This window comes from Protopterus annectens, chromosome 2.part1, assembly GCF_019279795.1.
Source record: "Protopterus annectens isolate FY-2018-M chromosome 2.part1, PAN1.0, whole genome shotgun sequence".
Classification (NCBI taxonomy): domain Eukaryota; kingdom Metazoa; phylum Chordata; order Ceratodontiformes; family Protopteridae; genus Protopterus; species Protopterus annectens.
Window position 1 is genome coordinate 326,988,963 of NC_056729.1, and position 20,960 is coordinate 327,009,922.

Genomic DNA, 20,960 nt, shown 5'->3' on the forward strand with positions numbered 1-20,960 from the left:
CTCATAAATTCCTATATAAAAACCCAGCTGCTGACCCAGAAACTATATCTCAGGGTCCCAAAGGGGTTAAAGCTTCCACTTCAAAAAACCCTGTCCCCTCTGATAGGGATTCTAGGGCTCTAGACAGATGAGGGAAAAAAAGTCTACACTTCTGCTACCCTGGCTGTAAGGGCTTAAATTGTCAGTTTCATATGCTTAAATATCAGCAATATTTAATGTCACTGCTTAAACAGAAATTGTTGACAAATACTGAAAGTTCAGAGAACAAGGAATTGCAGGATTTATTGCATGCAGCTGAACAAGAGGGAAAGCATACTTTGCAGTCTGGTTATGATTCACTGGAGGCCTCTTGCAGGGCCGCTGTTACAGGTTCTGTTATTAGAAGGCATGCTTGGTTAAAGGAACAGAATCTGTCTGATCATGTTAAAGCAAAATTATTAGATGCACCATTACAGCATGATACTTTGTTTAGTACTAAAGCAGAAGAGGTGTTGTAAAAAATGGAGGATAAAGCAAAATCCATGCAGACAGTCAAGGATTTCTTACAGGTGCAGCCACCCAGGTTTAGCAGGAACTAGCTATCTAAAACTTGGTCCTTTCCAGCATCAGACAGACCACAAAGAGGCAGATACAGGCATCCTAGAGGCAGATCTCAGCCCCAAGGCTCATACAGGCCTAAACAATGGGGTGCTCCTACCTCCAAAAGCAGAGAAGACAAATCACAACCTTACAGGAAACAGTCCCAATGACTTTCCTCTACCAGATCCAAGCACTTTTCTTTTGGCAGCCCCCTTGGGGGGGAAACTAGCACTTTTTTCATCAAATTGGTAAATGGTTACCCAAGACAAATGGGTCCTGAACATAGTGTCCCAAGGCTACAGGTTCCATTTTCACACCCTACCAAGGTCAAAAGGTATGCCAGACCTGCCACACAATCAATGGGCAGAGGCACAAAAACAAATTACAGCCCTCATGGACATGAGGGCCATTCAGCAAGTACCACTACAAGAGCAGGGGCAAGGATTTTACTCCAGACTTTTTCTAGTACCCAGAAAGGACAAAACCTGGAGACCAATACTGTCAATTTTAAATACATTTCTGGAAGTTCCAAAATTCAAGATGTTGACTCTACAGCAACAACTGCCCATGCTAGGCAAGAAGGCTTGGCTCGTAACTTTGGACCTAAAAGAGGCATACCTGCATGTCCCAATCAGACAATCTTGCAGAAGATACCTCATATTCATAGCTGGCTCAATGCATTACCAATTCTCTGCACTGCCCTTTGGCTTATCTACTGCGCCAAGGGTCTTCACAAAATGCCTGGCACCAGTAACTGCATTTTGCAGACAAAAAGGAATTCAAATATATCACTACTTGGACGACTGCCTAATTCAAGCAGAGAACAAAGACATTCTTCTGAAGCATCTGGCATTTGTAAAAAGATTATTAATTGGCCTAGGGTACACAGTAAATGAAAAGAAATCAAAACTAGTGCCCTCTCAAGAGAGTATTCCTGGGTGCAAGCTTAAATACAACTGCCCAGATGGCTTATCTCACGCCAGACAAACAAAAGCATCTAACCACTTACTTCAAGAAATTGGCAACAAAAACCCACTTATCTGCAAGGAAAATCCTGCAGGCCTTGGGTTTCATGGCATCTTGCATTCTACTAATTCCATATGCCAGACAGCATACGAGGAAACCACAATGGTACCTAAAAAGTGTTTGGACTCAGCATTGCCACAGCCTGGAGACAGTAATTGCACTCATTCCCTGCCTGCAACAGGAGTTGCATTGGTGGGCAGAAGCCTGTCACCACAACAAGAGTCTGCCATTCAGTTTACCCACAGCCAGACAGACACTGACAACAGATGCATCAGATTATGACTGGGGGGCCCATATGGCAGGAAAATGTATTCAGGGCACATGGCCTGCAAACCAGATGCATCTTCACATCAATCAAAAAGAGATGCTAGCTGTTCAAAATGCCCTGACAGCTTTCAAGGACCTACTTCATCCAGGACAGTTACTGATAAAGACGGACAACACTACGGTCATGTGGTACATAAACAAGCAGGGAGGTACACATTCCTACACTCTCTGCAGACAAGCAATGACCTTATGGGGCACAGCATTGGCTTTTCAAATTCACCTGCAAGCACAATTCCTGCCAGGAAAAACAAATACTCTGGCAGACGAACTAATCAGAAACCTCATGGATCCCCACGAATGGAAACTGGATCCACAAGTCTTCAGCATGATAATAAGGAAATGGGGATGCCCAGACATAGATCTATTTGCCTCCCCTTACAACTGCCAATTGCAGAGATTTTGCACAAGGATTTATCACAAGCAAGCATGGAAAGTGGATGCCCTATCCTTCAGCTGGAAAAATCTAATGGTATATGCTTTTCCCCCACTGCCCCTCCTTCCCAGGGTACTCCTAAAGGTCAGACAAGAGAAGCCAAAAATGATACTGATTGCACCAGACTGGCCATGCCAGCACTGGTACCCAATCCTAAAGAGCTTGTCTCAAGGTCCAGCTTGGATTTTGCCTCAAACTTCTCACTTGCTGACCCAACAAAACAATCAGATCCTGCACAGCCAACTCAGAACCTTAAATCTGGCAGCATGGCGGTTAATGTAGCCATTCAGAACACTCCTCTTTCAAAAGCTGTTATGGATGTTATCTTGGAGGCCAGGAGGCCCAGCACCAGAAAATCTTATGCAGAAAAATGGAAGAGATTCTGTGCTTGGAACCAAGAACAAGGCATTGACACGTGTGTACCAAATATCCCTCAGATTTTACAATACCTAACTGAGATGCTGAACAAAGGCCTTTCCTTCTCATCAATTGAGATTCATGCCTCTGCCATTTCAGCCCATTACAATACGGAACCACCTATCTTTTCTCATCCTTTAATAAGGCAGTACCTCAGAGGGGCCAAAAACATTAGGCCTCCAAGGAGAGCACCAATTCTGGCCTGGGACCTCAGTTATGTTTTGGAAAAACTCACACTGCCTCCTTTCAAGCCAGCATCAACAGCAGATATAAAATTCTTATCCTGGAAAACAGCTCTGCTCCTAGCAGTAACCTCTGCAAGGCGAGTCTCGGAGTTACAAGCACTCATGGCTGTGGAACCTTTCATAATTTTTCATCCAGATAGGGTTTCTCTGAGGACAAACCCTACATTTATGCCTAAGGTGGTGTCCAGTGTGGCCCTTAACCTAACCATTCACTTGCCAACCTTTTATCCTAATCCACAGAACAAGGGTGAGAAAATTCTGCATTCTTTGGACATACACAGGCAGTTACGCTTCTACTTGGACAGAACTAAAGCTTTCAGAAAGACTGAGCAACTTTTAGTGTCATATGCTGCAGGATCACAAGGAAAGGCTATCTCAAAACAGACTATTTCTAAATGGATAGGCCACTGCATCCGTTTCTGCTATTTACAACATGGCAAATCAGTGCCTAAGGGCATTAGGCCTCATTCCAACAGAGCAGCAGCCACTTCAGCAGCCTTCCTCAGAGGAGTACCAACCAAAGATATCTTAGAGGCTGCAACTTGGAGTTCAGTGCACACTTTCACAAAGCACTACCACTTACCTCTTTACTCTAAGACCAGAGCAGGCTTTGCCACTGCAGTTCTGCAGGGCCTCATAGCCTCTCCTAATCCTATTTAGCCCAGCCACCCTTCCTCAGCTTTGGGATTCAACCCAAGAGTAATGACTGCAACAGTGAAACACGATGAACATAGTACAGTTGTGTACCTACCATAAATGTAGATGTTTGAGTGTATTCACTGTTGCAGTCCAGGTTACCCACCCACCTTCCCCCTCTTCTTTTCTGGGACTTATCTGCACTTCTCTGTCCTATACAACCTATTTGGTGTATTTGCTTGTAGATGAAGGAAATGTTATTTTTGTGCATGCATTTTTATTGGCATATTTTTCAGCCTACCAATTTGGGGGCACCTGACATCTGGGGAAAGAAAAACTGAAGAAAATGGCGTCGGCTGCATCTTTTATACCCCTGGCACACTGACGTCAGGGAAGAGGTGACAGCAACCGACGCCGGACCTAGACTTTGGAATTCTGGCCGACTGCGGGTAGCCTGCCAGCAGGATAACCCAAGAGTAATGACTGCAACAGTGAATACACTCGAACATCTACATTTATGGTAGGTACACAACTGTACTTTCCTCTGAATACGCCCTCTCCTTGTGGACATATGTAATTTGGATACTAAGTTATTCATAGCCAAAGGTAAAGACTTACACTCACCTACCAAGGTGTTGAGACTGCCAGCACCATCCTCAAACAGGAACCAAAAGAGCATAAGAGAAAAAGGCTCTGGGTAGATATAAGAAACATTATAACATTTCATTATTTCAAAGTTGGGGGTACTAAAACAGGTTGATAGGTTCACAGGTTTGGTAAACAAGATCAAGGCTTACTGACTTCTTGTTACCATGGATGTCTTGTTAGAACTTAGCTGCCCATGCAGTCATCAAAATCCTTCTGCCCAGGAATAAATTCATGGGCTGAGTTATATTTTTAGAGGAGTTACACAGCTCCTTAATCAAATACTTAAATGTTATAAATATGTGCACCTGTTAGAACTGTATATACTAACATCCATGTATATATATATATATATATATATATATATATATATATATATATATATATATATATATATATATATAAAGGTTGCCTTACTAAATACTGATACCAACTCTATCACCCTTTTGTAACTTACTTGGTATTTATTAATATACATGGCAAGGATGTCATTTCCTGCTTCATTTTATATTCAGGTTGTGACTGAAAAAAGTCAGTGGGCCAGTTCATTTACCTGGTAAATGAATTGATTAAATAAAAAACTGTGTCACAGTATGGTTGATACTAATTTTTATTGAGGCTAAGTGTCCTTTTGTGTTCAAGCCATGAGAGGGGGTAGTTCTAAGCAATGGCTTCAGATAGTAAGGGGGGTCTGTTAATACTATGTATGATGGGCAGAAGTCTGCTCTAAGAATGGAATAAGAAACAGAGGAGAAAGAGAGAGTTTAATCTTTCGCTATAACTCAACCTTTGAAACTCTCTGATTCTCTTTGTGAGAATTATTTGTACATTCTGTATTTGTACCACATGGTGTACAAATAGGTTACAGAACAGGGTACAGGATTCTATAACTGGTCTGTTAAGAGCTGCAATAAGAGGGACAATCGCTTACCTGGCAGAGATTCCAAACTTGCAGAGGTTCAGGTAGCAAATCTATATGCTTTGCTGGTGTTCTGATGGTAACAGCCATATGCATACCAAATGACAGGTCATCTAAAAGGATTCCAAGGTCTTTTACTATTTTGCCAGCTTTTAGTTGCTCACCAGCAATAGTGTAGAAAGATGGGGAGGGGGACAAATACCAGAATGCTACATTTTTCACTTTGAAGACAAGGTAATTTCTACTGCATCATTCGTGTGTAATGTCAAATGTTACTTAAAGGGAGGTAGTGTCAGAAGGGTTAAAGACAATGCTTTCAAGTCTGTAATAACCTGAATTTCTGGTGATCCAGATATTAAATTCTGTTCTGATAACTGAGAAGAAGATGGCAAAAATGAAAGATCCAGATAAAGAGCCTCAATGGACTTCACTGGTGACAGGAAATGGCGAAAATAGGAGCCCTCTTGTTCTTACCTGTTGAGCCGTGACCTTGGAGCTTTACCTGCCTTCAGTTCCCTGAGTTTATGTATTATTCTATCTTGGTGTAGATTTGATCACTTTAGCCAGATTGTTTATATGACCATGCAGATTACTTCATTCTTCCAGGATGGCTGACAGTCTCTCAAAAATTGTATAAGGTTGAGCATATATGATCTACTTTTGTTGAAATGATACTGGGTTAAGTAATGCATAAGGAGGTTTTCTGCATCTGAGCAGTCTGCAGCTATTGGGGTCTATAGATGGACCTCTTTTTGGATTGGTATTGCAACCGCCTACTTCCAGACATCAGGAATATAGACAGCTTTTGATGCTCTATTAACGATCTGCAAAGGTGGCTGTACTAGGCTGTACTAGGCTGTTTTGATTACACACATTAGGCTTCCTGATATCACATTCTGTCTATTGAACTGGAATTTCTGACCTTATTGAGGGCTTATATGTAATTCTAGATAGGATCTTGTTGCCCAGAGGAAGACTGAATAGGGTTTCATTCTGTGGGCTGACATTTGCTTCATATTTGCATGCTAGTCTGTTAGGTATATCTTTTGGCTTTGTTATGGTGATGCCATTTTGATCTTGCATGCTACATTCTTGTTTCTTTTCCTTTATTTTGTAAACATGGCTTTAGAATGCCTTATTATTGTCACCTCTCTTGATGGCAAGTTTTACCTTAAATGAGGATTTGCTTATGTTGATCATTATATTGAGTATGTATTGGATGTAACTGACATTATCCTTGGTTTGTTGGGCTTAGTAAACTTTGAAGGCTTCGTATGCAATTTTCTTTTGGTTTAATAATTTATTGATTTTGCAAATCCAGCATCTGGGCAATTTCCCATTACATGTATTATTCATACTGATACATTTTATCACTGAAGTTTGTAGACGGCCATGAATGATTCACTAATAGAATGGGAGAGTGGCCTTATATATAGCCCTAACTGACTGATGCAAGGTGATTATTTAGGGCACCATTGCTGCCATCTGAAATATTTTTAAAAATTGTATCATTATTTTATTAATTTTGGCTTGTTGTATTGAAGAAATATCAAAGTATGCTATCAGAGCAAAAGGAGTGTGGGACAAAGTTTACCCTGGTACAGCTGGCAGAGAAGTTTGCAAGAATATTATCTGATATGTTTTCCCCTTGCTGGCATTTTTTACAATTTGTTTAAGATTATTAAATGTTATGAAGTACAGTAGTCTTAGTGCCTCTCTGTTAGATAAAGCAAAGTTTTCCCAATCAATGGAGGTATAATTTACCTCACCAAGCAGAAAAGCATTTTTGTTATGAGAGAATTATATGTTTATTATGGAAGTGGTCATGTTCCTGGTGTGGCATGGAAGTGGTACAATAAATTACAAAATTTTGGTTTATGGTATTGATTGTATAATAACTAGGAACCAGCGAAACCCAACTCAGAAGACAACTAATAATAAAATATAGCACTGTAAAGTGTACCAGTTCTCAAGTACTTATAAAGAGTCATGGGCTAGTTGCAACATACTTTTATTGTAAAAATAAAAAATAAAAAAATGGTTTAGCGCTTTCGTCTGTGCTAATGTAGACTTCATCAGAACACTGTTAACATAACTAAAAGAGTTTAAATAACAATCATACACCAATGGGAATTGGTCTTCAATTAGCATCATAAATATTAATGAATAAAAATAAATATTCATATATCCATCTTAAACCCACAGTCTACCTGATTAATAAAACTTATACAGTCAGCATAATAAAACTATGATAGCTATAAAAAACTGTTAAAAACTATTTTGTGCATACTCATATAAGACTATAAGATAGAAAAATATTAAGTATAAAAAAACTATTAAATATATGAACTGCTGAATGTTAAAAACTATTTTTTGAATAACCATATAAAACGTGTAGATTTCTTTCATATCCCACAAGCATGTTAGAACAATGTGAAATAAACAAATCATGGACTTCCTGTCTAATCACTAATAAACTGACAAGGTGTGCCAAGTTATTTGCTACAGTCTTATATTCTTACTTCTAATACTGGTTTAATGGGGATATTGTCATTCAGTCCTGGGGGTGTAACAGAATTTAATAATAATTGCCATTTAACTTCTTTTTCCCCCAGAATTCCCTTTATACTTCCACCCCTCAGGTTTAATGTAATATGCTCCAGTATCTTAAACTTAAATGTATGACATTCAATACTCCCTTCTAGATGCCTATATAATGCATTATTTCTATCCTTTTTTCTAATGCAATACAAATAATTGTAGATTCTATTCCTAAGGCACCTGTCCATTTTGCCAACATAAAAACTTGGGCAATTGGTGCACTTTGCTAAATATATGACATGCTGGGTGTAACAATTCCCTTTCCTAAATCTAATCTCTGTATGATTTACATTTTACCAGAATTAAAGTTTTCTCTTCTAAAATAGCATGGCACTGATTGCAGTGCCTACATTTTTTGTGGACCCTTCCTTCAAATTGTATACTATATTTGGAATGCCTATTTCAAACTTATTTTTTAAATTATATCCTGTCTTGTAGACAAACACAGGAGTGTCCCTTAATTTCTTGTACACTTCATCGTCACATCTAAGGATGTTCCAGCTCCTGACTATAATATATTTTACTTATTTAACATGGGAATTAAATTCAAGTATACAGGCTCTCTTATACTGTCTACTGCATTCATTTTGTAAAACCTATGCCCAAGAAGGGTTTGTATATCTTGCCCCATTCTTTCTTAACATATCTAGTGAAGTCTTCAATAAGGGTTTTAGGATAGCCCCTGTTGCTGAGCACAGTACCAATATAATATATCTCACACAATATCTCCTCATAATCAGATGTAATTCTGGCAACCCTGATGCATTGCCCCTTCAGTATGCATCTTTTCTGACTTGCTGGATGACAACTAGTATACTCCAAATAAGAGTTGCTAAACATATCCTTTCTATAAATCTTGGACTTAAATCCTTTTGTAGCATGAGAAATGTAAGTATCCAAATAAGGAATTCCATCTCTGCTACAATTGTGGGTAAATTTAAGGTAGGTACTAGACTCATTCAGATGCTTCACAAAAAAGTCCACCCCCTCAATCATACCATCCCATAAAATAAAAATGTCATCCAAAAACCTAACATAGCATCTGATGTGATTAAAATGTACGTTCTGAAAAAGATGTTCTTCTTCCCAGTCTAAAAGCACTAAATTGGCGTAAATCGGGGCACATGCTGCACCCATGCTGCACCCATGGCTACCCCCCTATTTTGCCTGTAATATTCACCTTTGAAAAAATATAATTGTAATCTAGAACTATAGTCATGAATTCACCTAACAAACTAACTTTATCCCATTCAAACTGGGTGTACTTCTGGATACTATTATTAAACCTTTCCAAACCATCCTCTTCGGGGATACAGAAGAAAAGGTCCACAACATCTATGGTTAGAAATATAAGTCCCTCCTTCCATACTTCAGGTTTCAAATGGCTTAAAAAGTCTCAAGAGTCTTTAATAATCTGTGGGACCTTATCATATACTGGTTTAAGCCATCTATCTATTACTGTACCAAAAGGAAAGGTCTTAGACTTATTCCCAGAGATGCTTTGTCGAAAGGGAGGCTCGATTAGATTTTTGTGGATTTTAAGAATGCACACTATAATGGCCAAAACTGGGAATTCAACATGTAAAAATTTATAAAGCTCAGGGTCTATTCTGTTCTCCAACAGGAATTTGTCCAAAAATAGATCTATACGTCGGTAAGCAATATTAACTTCATTAATGGATGATGCTTCATACTTATCAGAATTGTGCAACATGTCATATATTTTGTTGGTATAATCCAGGGTGTCGAATTGGGTTGGAGACAGTGGCATTGACAAAAAGGCAGGAGTCAGAGCTTGACGTGGCAGAGTTGAAGATGTTAAGATTTGCACTGGGTGTGACGAGGATGGACAGAATTAGGAATAAGTATATTAGAGGGTCAGCCCAGGTTGGAAGATTTGGAGACAAAGCCAGAGAGGCAAGATTACGTTGGTTTGGACATATGCTGAGGAGGGATGCAGAGTATATTGGGAAAAAGATGCTAAGGATGAAGCTACCAGGTAACAGGAAAAGAGGAAGGCCTAAGATAAGGTTTATGGATGTGGTAAGAGAGGACATGCAGGTGGTTGGTGTGACAGAGCAGGATGCAGAGGATAGGAAGAAATGGAAACAGTTGATCTGCTGTGGCAACCCCTAACGGGAGCAGCCGAAAGAAGAAGAAGAAGAAAAATCCAGGGTGTTGAACAAAACCACACCCCCACCTTTATCAGGTTTCATTATACGTATGTTTCTATCATTGCACAATTCCCTTAAAATTTTGTTTTCCCCAATGCCTAAGTTATTCTTCTCCCAAGATTTCTTGCAAACCTGCTGGAATTTGTATAACTTATTAGTAACTACCCTTTCATAGGCTAATAAAGTGGGGTGCAATGGAGATGTGAATTTGGCTATTTTCTTAAATTCACAACTCTGTAAATTTTCCTTACCATCCTGAAAATGAAGTGCCAAATTTATTTTCTTTAAATATAGCTTGAATTCAATGAAATTGTCAACTATATTAAATTTCGCATGCGGGGCATATTTCATTCCATTAGAAAATAATGAAACATTTTCTTTTTCTAACTTAACCTGTGTATAGTTGTAAATATTGAATTCTCCTAAACTGTATTTAACTTCATTGTTTTGGACTATCTCCTATTCCACAACTGAGACTCGTTTATCCAATTCTATCTTCCCCTGTTTGGTAATTGGTAGTGCCAGTCTCTGTTCACTTGACCTGTGTGCCATTCCTTGTGTTCCCCCATCCATCTCTGATTCCTCCCTCCTAAAAAATCTCTATTGTTATAATTTTATCTATTATCATTAAACATTTTGCCATTGTATCCACCTGATGGGTAGCATACCCCATTACTCCTATTATAACTTGAATTCTTCAAGTCCCTCTTCTTCCATGTGTACACCTGATGTTTTTCATATTGTTCCAAATCACGCTTAAGTTTGTTACATTTCCTATCAAATATTTTTTTATTTTAAGTTTCCACAATGTCAAACTGTTTGTTGTACAGTTTCTCCCACTGATTAAGCAGGAAATCTTTCATAATAAATTCACTCAACTTTTCTAAATCTTTCAACAATATACACAATTTATTGTCATTACACTTAATTATAAATTCCATAAACCAAATACCAAAACTATCAAATAACATATTACATTCTTTAGTATTCTCTTCGGTCATATCAATTCCCATTGTTTTTAAAAAAAAAACAAAGCTCCATAGGCAGTTGAATTCAATGATTGAATTCAAGCTATATTTAAGGAAATTAAATTTGGCACTTAATTTTCAGGATGGTAAGGAAAATTGACAGAGTTGTGAATTTAAGAAAAAAGCAAATTCACACCTCCATTGCACCCCACTTTATTAGCCTATGAATGGGTAGTTACTAATGAGTTATACAAATTCCAGGAGGTTTGTAAGAAATCTTGGGTGAAGAATAACTTAGGCAGTGGGGAAAATAACATTTTAAGGGAATTGTGCAATGATAGAAACATACATATAATGAAACCCAATAAAGGTGGGGGGTGTGGTTTTGATCGACACCCTGGATTATACCAACAAAATATATGACATTTTGCTCAATTCTGAAAAGTATTAAGTATCATCCATTAATGAAGTTAATATTGCTTACCGACGTATAGATTTATGTTTGGAAGAATTTCTGTTGGACAACAGACTAGACCCTGAGCTTTATAAATTTTTACATGTTGAATTACAATTTTTGGCCACTATAGTGGGTATTCCTAAAATCCACAAAAATCTATTCGAGCCTCCCTTTCGACTAATCATCTCTGGCAGTAAGTCTAAGACCTTTCCTTTTGGTACAGTAATAGATAGATGGCTTAAACCAGTATATGATAAGGTCCCACACATTATTAAAGACTCTTGGGACTTTTTAAGTCATTTGAAACCTAAAGTATGGAAGGAGGGACTTATATTTTTAACTACAGATGTTGTGGACCTTTTCTCCTGTATCCCCAAAGAGGATGGTTTGGAAAGGTTTAGTAATAGTATCCAAAAGTACACCCAGTTTGAATGGGATAAAGTTAGTTTGTTAGGTGAATTCATGACTATAGTTCTAGATTACAGATATATTTTCTTCGAAGGTGAATATTACAGGCAAAATAGGGGGTAGCCATGGGTGCGGCATTTGCCCCAATTTACGCCAATTTACTGCTTTTAGACTGGGAAGAAGAACATATTTTTAAGAATGTACATTTTAATCACATCAAATGTTATGTTAGGTTTTTGGATGACATTTTTATTTTATGGGATGGTACGATTGAGGGGGTGGACTCTTTTGTGAAACATTTGAATGAGTCTAGTACCTACCTTAAATTTACACACAATTTTAGCAGAGATGGAATTCCTTATTTGGATACTTAAATTTCTCATGCTACAAAAGGATTTAAATCCAAGATTTATAGAAAGGATACGTTTAGTAACTCTTATTTGGAGTATACTAGTTGTCATCCAGCAAGTCAGAAAAGTAGCATACTGAAGGGGCAGTGCATCAGGGCTGCCAGAATAACATCTGATTATGAGGAGATACATACATACAAATGTTTCAAGCATAGGCATTAAAGCCCTTCTAGCTTGCCAATATGCCAAAACACTTGTTCCCATAATAAATGTCCAGGCTGTTCTTAAAATATCTAAACTAGTACTTGCTTTAATGTAATTTGGTAGTCTGTTCCAAGCATCAGCTACTCAGAGAACCAATTAGTGCACTTCTCATTCCTATAGAATCTTCTACATAGGTTATCTGATGATTCTCTAGTACTTTTTGATAACCCCAAACATTCCCAGAGATAGTTGTCCCTAAATGCCCTATATACCTGAATAAGATCTCCTCTTAAATATATGTAAGAGACATTGTACAAGTTCAGATATTTTAGTCTTTCATAGTAACTTAGATTTTCACATCCATGGATGTCCTTAGTATATCTCCGCTGTACTCTTTCCAGTTTATTCATGCTTGTTTTCCTATAGGGTTTCCATATTGTTATTCCATACTGAAGTTTGGGTCTAATGTAATTAACAAACAATGACTTCATTATGTTTGATTTCCTAGACTTTATAAATCTTTTTATACAACCTATAGTTCTATAACTATCATTAGCCAATTGGCTGATGTGATTAGAAAAACTCATAGCTGAATCTACCCATATATCCCGGTCCTTAAATGAGTCTACAGTTTCAATCACTGTGTGCTGCATTAAATATTCACCTTTCAGTTTATGTCTCCCAAATCTCATATGCTTAGTTTGTGATGTATTTATCAACATATTATTCTCCTGTGCCCAAATGGTCATTTAGTCAAATGATTTTGCAGACATGCCTTATCTGTAACACTTGTAATCAGTTTACCCAATTTCAGGTCATCAGCATATAGACTGTAGAACACCTCAGATGAAATAAAGTAAGGTCTGAAAGATACAATCTAAACAAGTAAGGGCCTAGTACAGAGCCCTGTGGGACACCTTGACTGTAACCAAGGATTTCACTTGTCCAGTTGGTGTGTGATACTTGCCATGTGTTATTTGTAAGCCATGCAGCTATCCATCCTATCAACAGTACATCAATACCTAGTTGTACTAATTTATTGATCAGTGTTTTGTGCATGACCTTGTCAAATGCTGAAGTTAAATCTATATAAATCACATCACAGCACAATTTTTCATTCATAGCTGTTATTATATTGTTATAGACCATCATGTTAGAGGTGGTAATAGATCTATTTTCAACATATGCATGCTGATATATGGTTTCAAGTCCCAACCTATCCAGTTCTGACAACTTATCCAGTATTACCTTCTCCATTATTTTTCCACAACATGAAAGTAAACTTAAGGGTCTATATGATTCTGGGTTTGTCCTACTCCCCTTTCCCTTAAAGACAGGTTTAATAAGTACATGTCTCCAATCTTGAGGAATCTCCCCATATTTATATGACCTAGTGAATAATAGATGTAATGGCAGTGTAAGTTCTTGCTTAAGTGTTCTCAAATCATTTTTACTTATTCCATCTCCTCGCTGTGCTTTGTTTGGATCCAGTTTGCACAGTTCTTTTTCAATATAATCTAATTTGATTCCAGTATATGGGGTTACCTGGATGTCACTAGGACAACTTACCACCCCTTTTGTAGAGCCAAACTGTTTTGCATAAGATTTTGTAAATAAATATATCTATAATCTGTCGTGTCTGAGAATAAATTTTAGAATCTGCTTACAGTTTATCAATTTATGTATCTTTACTCCTTCCACATCTTATGTACCTATAAAAAGGTTTCCTATTATGCTCAAGTGTGAGATAGATTATACTGGTACTTTGTTTAGCGAAAGGGGTTATCCTAAAACCCTTATTGAAGACGTCAATAGATATGTTAAGAAAGACTGGGGCAAGAAGTACAAACCCATCTTGGGCGTAGGTTTAGATAAGGGTAATTTTGTCTTACAAAATGAATGCAATACACAATATAAGAGAGCCTGTATACTTGAATTTAATTCTCATGTTAAAGTAAAATATATTATAGTCAGGAACTGGAACATCCTTAGATGTGACAATGAAGTGTACAACAAATTAGGAGACACTCCAGTGTCTGTCTACAAGACAGGATATAATTTGAAAAATAAGTTTGAAATAGACATTGAAATATAGGATACAATTTGAAGGAGGGGTCCACAAAAAATGTGGGTACTGCAATCAGTGCCATACTATTTTAGAAGAGAAAACTTTAATTCTGGGAAATGTAAATCATACAGAGATTAGATATAGGAAAGGGAATTGTTATACCCAGCATGTCATATATTTGGCAAAGTGCACCAATTGCCCAAGTTTTTATGTTGGCAAAACGGACAGGTGCCTCAGGAATAGAATCTATGATCATTTGTACTGCATTAGAAAAAAGGATAGAAATACTGCATTATATAGGCATCTAGAAGGGAGTATTGAGTGTCATACATTTAAGTTTGGGATACTGGAGCATATTAAATTAAACCCAAGGGGTGGAAATATAAAGGCAATCCTGGGGGAAAAAGAAGTTAAATGGCAATTATTATAAAATGTTGTTACACGCACAGGACTAAATGACAACATCCCCATTAAACCAGTATTAGAAGTAAGAATATAAGACTGTAGCAAATAACTTGGCACACCTTGTCAGTTTATTAGTGATTAGATAGGAAGCCCATGATTTGTTTATTTCACATTGTTCTAACATGCTTGTGGGATATGAGAGAAATCCATTTTTATGGTTATTCAAGAAATTGTTTTTAACATTCAGCAGTTCATATATTTAATAGTTTTTTATGCTTAGTATTTTTATATCTTATAGTCTTATATGAGTATGCACAATATAGTTTTTAAGAATTTTTAGAAGCTATCACAGTTTTACTATGTTGACTATATACGTTTTATTAATCGGGTAGATTGTGGGTTTAAGATGGATTTATGAATATTTATTTTTATTCATTAATATTTATGAAGTTAATTGAAGACCATTTCCCATTGGTGTATGATTGTTATTTAAACTCTTTTAATTATGTTAACAATGTTCTGATGAAGTCTACATTAGCGTAGATTAAAGCACTAAACCAGTTTTTTATTTTTTATTTTTACAATAAAAGTGTGTTACAACTAGCCCGTGACTCTTTTTGAGTACTTGAGAACTGGAACACTTTACAACGTGATATTGATTGTATCCTGAGTTTGATTACTTGATGGCAAAAATATATTTCTATAATCCTGCTTTTGAAGGACTGACTTATACAAATGTATATACCATTTCCCTGGTCATTGAGCTAAGCTGATGTGAAAAGAGTAACCCAGAATGACTTACGGCATGGTTTGAATAATATGATACACCTCTCGATCTGCCCATAAAATGTATTAAACATTGTTAAATACTAATTACTTTTGATACCTGTTATGTGGTTGTAAAGTTTTGCTCCATTATGTGATAATGAATGAAATTTTATATGAAGAAAAAGGGGAAGAACAGAAAAAGAAGCAGAGTGCTCAAACCCAGCAAGCAGGAAGCTTGGCTTCTGTTGAGAAGCCAGCCATGATGGGAAACCCAGCACTGAAAAAGAAGTAAGTAACGAAGTTGACACTGAGGATGTTTTCTTATAAATCCAAAAAATGAACATTAGATAGGAGGATTATATGAAGGAAAATAATAACATTAGCAAGGTAACTGAGGAAGTTAATGTGTATTCCAAAATGCTTCAAGTGCTGTTACATGAAAATGAATTACTGAAAGCCAAAGCAGCTGCAGCCAATGTTAAACTGGATTTACTTCAAGCAACAGTGGTTGATCAGGAGGAGAAAGAATGTGCATTTAGTGGAATTCCAGAAAAAGTGAAAGGCAAGGACTGTGAAACATTCATTAGAGTTTAGTTATCCAAATGGTATCAGATCTGAAGAGGGAGTCCAACATTAAGAGAACACTCAGAAAGCATGGATACCCACCGGGACAAGTTGAAGAAACCCTAGGCATATCTTAGCTAGATTTGCTACCCATGAAATGAAAAGAGAGAATACCGGCACAAGTTTGGAAAGCTGGACTTATATCTTGCAGGACAGCTGCAATATATACTAACCAGGACTAATCAGCAGCTACTGAGGAAAAAGTGCAGCATTCTTCCCAGTGTAGGAGAGTTGCAAATTCAAAGGGTTGAAGTGTGAGCTGTTGTACCCTGTGATGTGAGAGTGCAGTTTCAGGAAGGACAAAAATTATTTTTGAACCCACAGGATGCTTGGAAAGTCAAAGCAAATCAGATGGCTGACACAGGGAACAATAAATTCTCATTCTGACTTTGAGATAATGGTGAATTTGCAGCAGGCCCTAGAGCTGGGGGACAAAGACAGAGTGGTCTGATTCCACATTTTAAGAAACTCTGAAGGACAAAGTGGAAATACTGCAGCATGTTCCAGCTCCAAGATGCACTGAAACAATAACAGTTATCTGGGAATCAACTGGAGAAAGCAGTGCCACTAGACAGGCATAGTACAAGCTGTCAGCAAGACTCAGATATGATCTAACAATGTGACTGGAAAATACTTGTGACTTTGCAATGAACCCATAATAAATGAGCAAATGGCGAGATTTGTGCTGGAGATGCTTTTTAAAGTATAACACTACTGGCACAGGTATACATTGTTCTTTTCTGATTGTTTTGATACTTAAACATGGTTTATTTTAACAGATAATTGCAATCACTGAAGAATGTTGGTATATAGTAGACCATGAGTTTGATTTTAATGCAAAAGTAGCTGAGCAACAAAGGGAGGGGGTAAGACAGGAAGAAAGTCCCTGTAGCAGTGATGTAGATGGACAGTCCAGTTGCTTTAAAAAATGGTTGGAAGAAAGGGATTGCTATGTTTCACCTACATGATACTCAGTATTGTCTACTGGTGGGGGGGACACCTGTTAAGTGGAGAAAGGGAAGGTTTGGAAGAGGGGAAATAGGAAAAAAACTGATTATAGATAGAAAGGAAGGTTTAAATTGTTAGAGAAAGTTAACTAGACATAATTGAAAGGGAAATGCACACAGCAAAAATAATGAGCTAATTTGCAGACTGTAAGCTATACCATGCATGCTCATAATCAGGGTGATGACTAATTTCCAGACTGTAAGCTATACCATGCATGCTCATAATCAGGTTGATTTCCAGACTGTAAGCTATACCATGCATGCTCATAATCAGGTTGATTTCCAGACTGTAAGCTATACCATGCATGCTCATAATCAGGGTGATGACTAATTTCCGTAGGGAAGTGGCCATACCATAACAGGGAACAGGCAGCTTTAGGCAGAAATGACATTCGGATGGCAGGTGATTCAAAGATATGAGGAAGGGACTTATTAAAAGAATTTAAAGGGAATAAAAGGAAAGGTAGGTAAACAATTATTAATTGGAACATATCCCACTGTTATGGAATGGATATGCAGGAGGGATTGTCATCCATAGTATAATATAAAACAGAGAAAACAAGCAAAATAAAGTTGGTGGACTCTATTGAATAGAAGAAAGTCTAACTTCATTGCTCTGATGATTATCAATGAAAGGGGTTTGAAGGGTAAGAAGCTAGACTCCTGATAAAGATGTTCATTTACGAGAGTGAGAATTAAGGGAAAAGAATTTACAGCTTGAGCTTATTTAGGGAGATTTGAAAGCTTATTGCAAACCTATCCAGAACTGTTAAGTGTGAGGAATGTAGGCAAATAACTGCTATAAAATGTAAATAGACTGAATGAGATTTTTAAATAAGAAAGCAAGGTTAACGCTTATAATAGGTTCAGAGGTATTTACTAGGCTAAAGACCACAGGGGCTTTTTTAAGCCTAGTCATGCATTCCATATCTCTAACAAGTTCTGTTACCCTTGATAAGTGTAAGGAGAGGCTTGGAAGGTGAAACATTTACAAGCAGGGCCCTGGGAGATGAACCATTTACAGGTTGCCGATGTCCATTAGAGACATAGGTGCCAAGCCACGTTTGAATTTCCTGTTCCCCATCCAAATGTCCAAGTTAATCTTGAATTAGGTTAGGGAGGAACTCCGCTTCACATGGATGAGGAGCCTGTTCCAAAGAAGAGGTAGTCTGTGGGATACATACCTGTCTCTCCAGCAGGTCCTATTTATATGACAGGAAAGGTTTAAGACTTTAGACTGGGTGATACTGGTACTGTTTGTTTGGTGCATATGCAGGAGGTCCAGCAGAGTGGAGTCTGACAATGCCCTGTATACCAGGCATCGATCTTCCCCCAACAGCCTGTAGGACACAGAATACAGGGATAGGGCCTTGATGCAGTCTGCAAGGGACATTTTACTTACGCCCTGTATTCTTTTGGTGAGGAAAGTTCTGTGGACATTTCAATTGTTGGATATGTCTGGTTAGGCGCACACCAAAGTAGGTATTGTACTCAATGATAGGTCTGATGAATGCCAAATACAGTGAAACAATGACTTCATTGGACCTAGATGCCATACCTTTGTTTATAAGTTGCACAACATAGAATGATTTCCTCACTACTGTAGACACATGATGGTCAAATGCTAGATTACTGTCTACATGTGTCCCTAAATCCCTGACTACTGGGTCAACTCTAAGGAGTGTGTTGTCAATATGATAGTTACCAGGGGTGGATGACTTCCTGAAGGATACTATTATGCCTTTCTTGGCATTTAGTTTTAATCCATGGCTGAGGCAGCAGTTATTTGTCTGTGTCAGCCCTTCCTGGAGAACATTTGTGTCGGTGTGAGATTCAATGACAGTTCCTAATTTGCAATCATCTGCAAATTTAGTCAGCCAGAGACCACTGACATTGGCCTTGACTTCAGAGAAGTAAATGCCAAAAAGGAGCAGTCCAAGGACCGATCCCTGAGGGACTCAACTTGTGACTGGCCACTTTGTAGGGGTGGACTCCCCAGTTCTATCTTCCTGGGTCCTGTCTGTGAGTCAGTTGGCTATCCACCAGGTGACATACAGGTTTGTACCTAACCCCTTGAGTTTGTCAACAATGCGCAAGTAGGATATTGTGTCAAATGCCTTGATCAGATCAAGGTAGGCAGTATGAACCATTTTGCCTTCATCAATTGCTTTGGTGACCTTTAAAGAAGTCCACCAGGTTGAGTAGACAGGACCTGCTCTTGGTGAAACCAAACTGGGTTGGGTCCTGTGTCTAAAGGTTTACTATAGCATTATTGATCATTTCCATATTATTCTTTCCATGGCTTTGCATATAAGACTAGTGAGACTTATTGGGTCTGTAGTTTCCAGGGTGTGTAGATGGCCCACCTTTGTGCAGAGGGATGACTGTTGCTGTTCTCCATTCATGAGGCATGCAGCCTGTTTTGAGGCTATAGTTAAATAGCAATTCCAGAGGACCTGATAGGTCATGTTTCATGCTATTTAGAAGGCATCCTGGGATATTGTCTGGGCCCAATGATGTAGTGTTCTTGGCCTATTGAGAGCATTAAGGACCTGTTTCCTAGTGATAACAGGGGAGTTATACTTGATGGCATTTCCTGAGGGAAGGTTGAGGAGGAAAGAGGGGGAAAGTTGGAGCTGAATTTGTTGGCCAGTAGCTTTGCTTTATTTTCTGACTCAATATAGTTGACTGTATTTACAATGAGCTCTGCACATAATTGTGTTCTGCCTTTGAAGTTGCGGATATACCTAAAGAATGCCTTGTGGTTGTCCTTTGCCTTGGGCCCAAATATACCTCAAATTTGACTTTGGTAGACTTTATTTGTCCTCTGAGTTGTTTGTTTAGTTTGTGGAAAGTGCTTTTATCCTGCTGGGTGCTGCACATCCTAATTTTTGCCATGATTTTCTTCCTTCTGTTATACAGTCTATTAGTTTTGTGATTCCACCGGGGTAGCTTGTTTTCTGAGTTATTTCTGTATGTTTTCCCGGTGGGTGCAGCTGCATCTATGCAACTATTAGCATGCTTGTATAGGGTTTTTATGAACAGTTCTGCATAGACAGCAGTGTTGTCTGGGCTTATGGGGGCTTGAAATTTTGCCAGGTTATCACTTAATAGAAGAAAGTTAGCCTTAGAGTACTTCCTGAATATTCCAGGGTTAGCTGGGGTCCAGGTTTTATTTCTACTTCAAAAGAGACCATTTTGTGGTCTGATCTTACCAAGGAAGACATTACGCTAGAGGATGTGTGTAGTGCTCTCCCATATTAATAAGGACCATATCCAATATGGTTGCACCCCTTGTTGGGGTATTGACAATCTGGTCCAGAGAGTTTGTGTTTACAAAATCCGGGAATCTCTGTGTCTGTACATTTGGTGTCATATAGGATTCCCAGTTAATCATGGGGCAATTAAAGTCACCCATGAATATAGTATTGGGTTGGATGATGAGTGTTTCCAATAAGTTTAAATACATGGTATGCGTTTCCTGGGTCATAGAGGGGGACCTGTAGCTTGCAAGGAAGTGGTATTGGATTTTGCCTACAGTGATGTGAACATGGAGTAGCTCAAGTGCGTTGGTCTGTTGGACCAGCCTTGAGGTATATTTATTTCTGATGTAAATAGAGACACCTCCACCTCCACTCCCTGTCTGTGTAGTAGCTGGTCTAAATGCGTGGAAGGCATTATAACCTCACACTGTTGGTG

General features: G+C 38.1%; 1 protein-coding gene across 1 annotated transcript in view; it reads left to right on the forward strand.

Moving 5' to 3' along the window:
* CCKAR (cholecystokinin A receptor) overlaps positions 1-20,960 on the forward strand; it is a 1,479,640-nt gene that overhangs the window by 1,295,087 nt on the left and 163,593 nt on the right. The gene's annotated exons all lie outside the window — the stretch shown is intronic.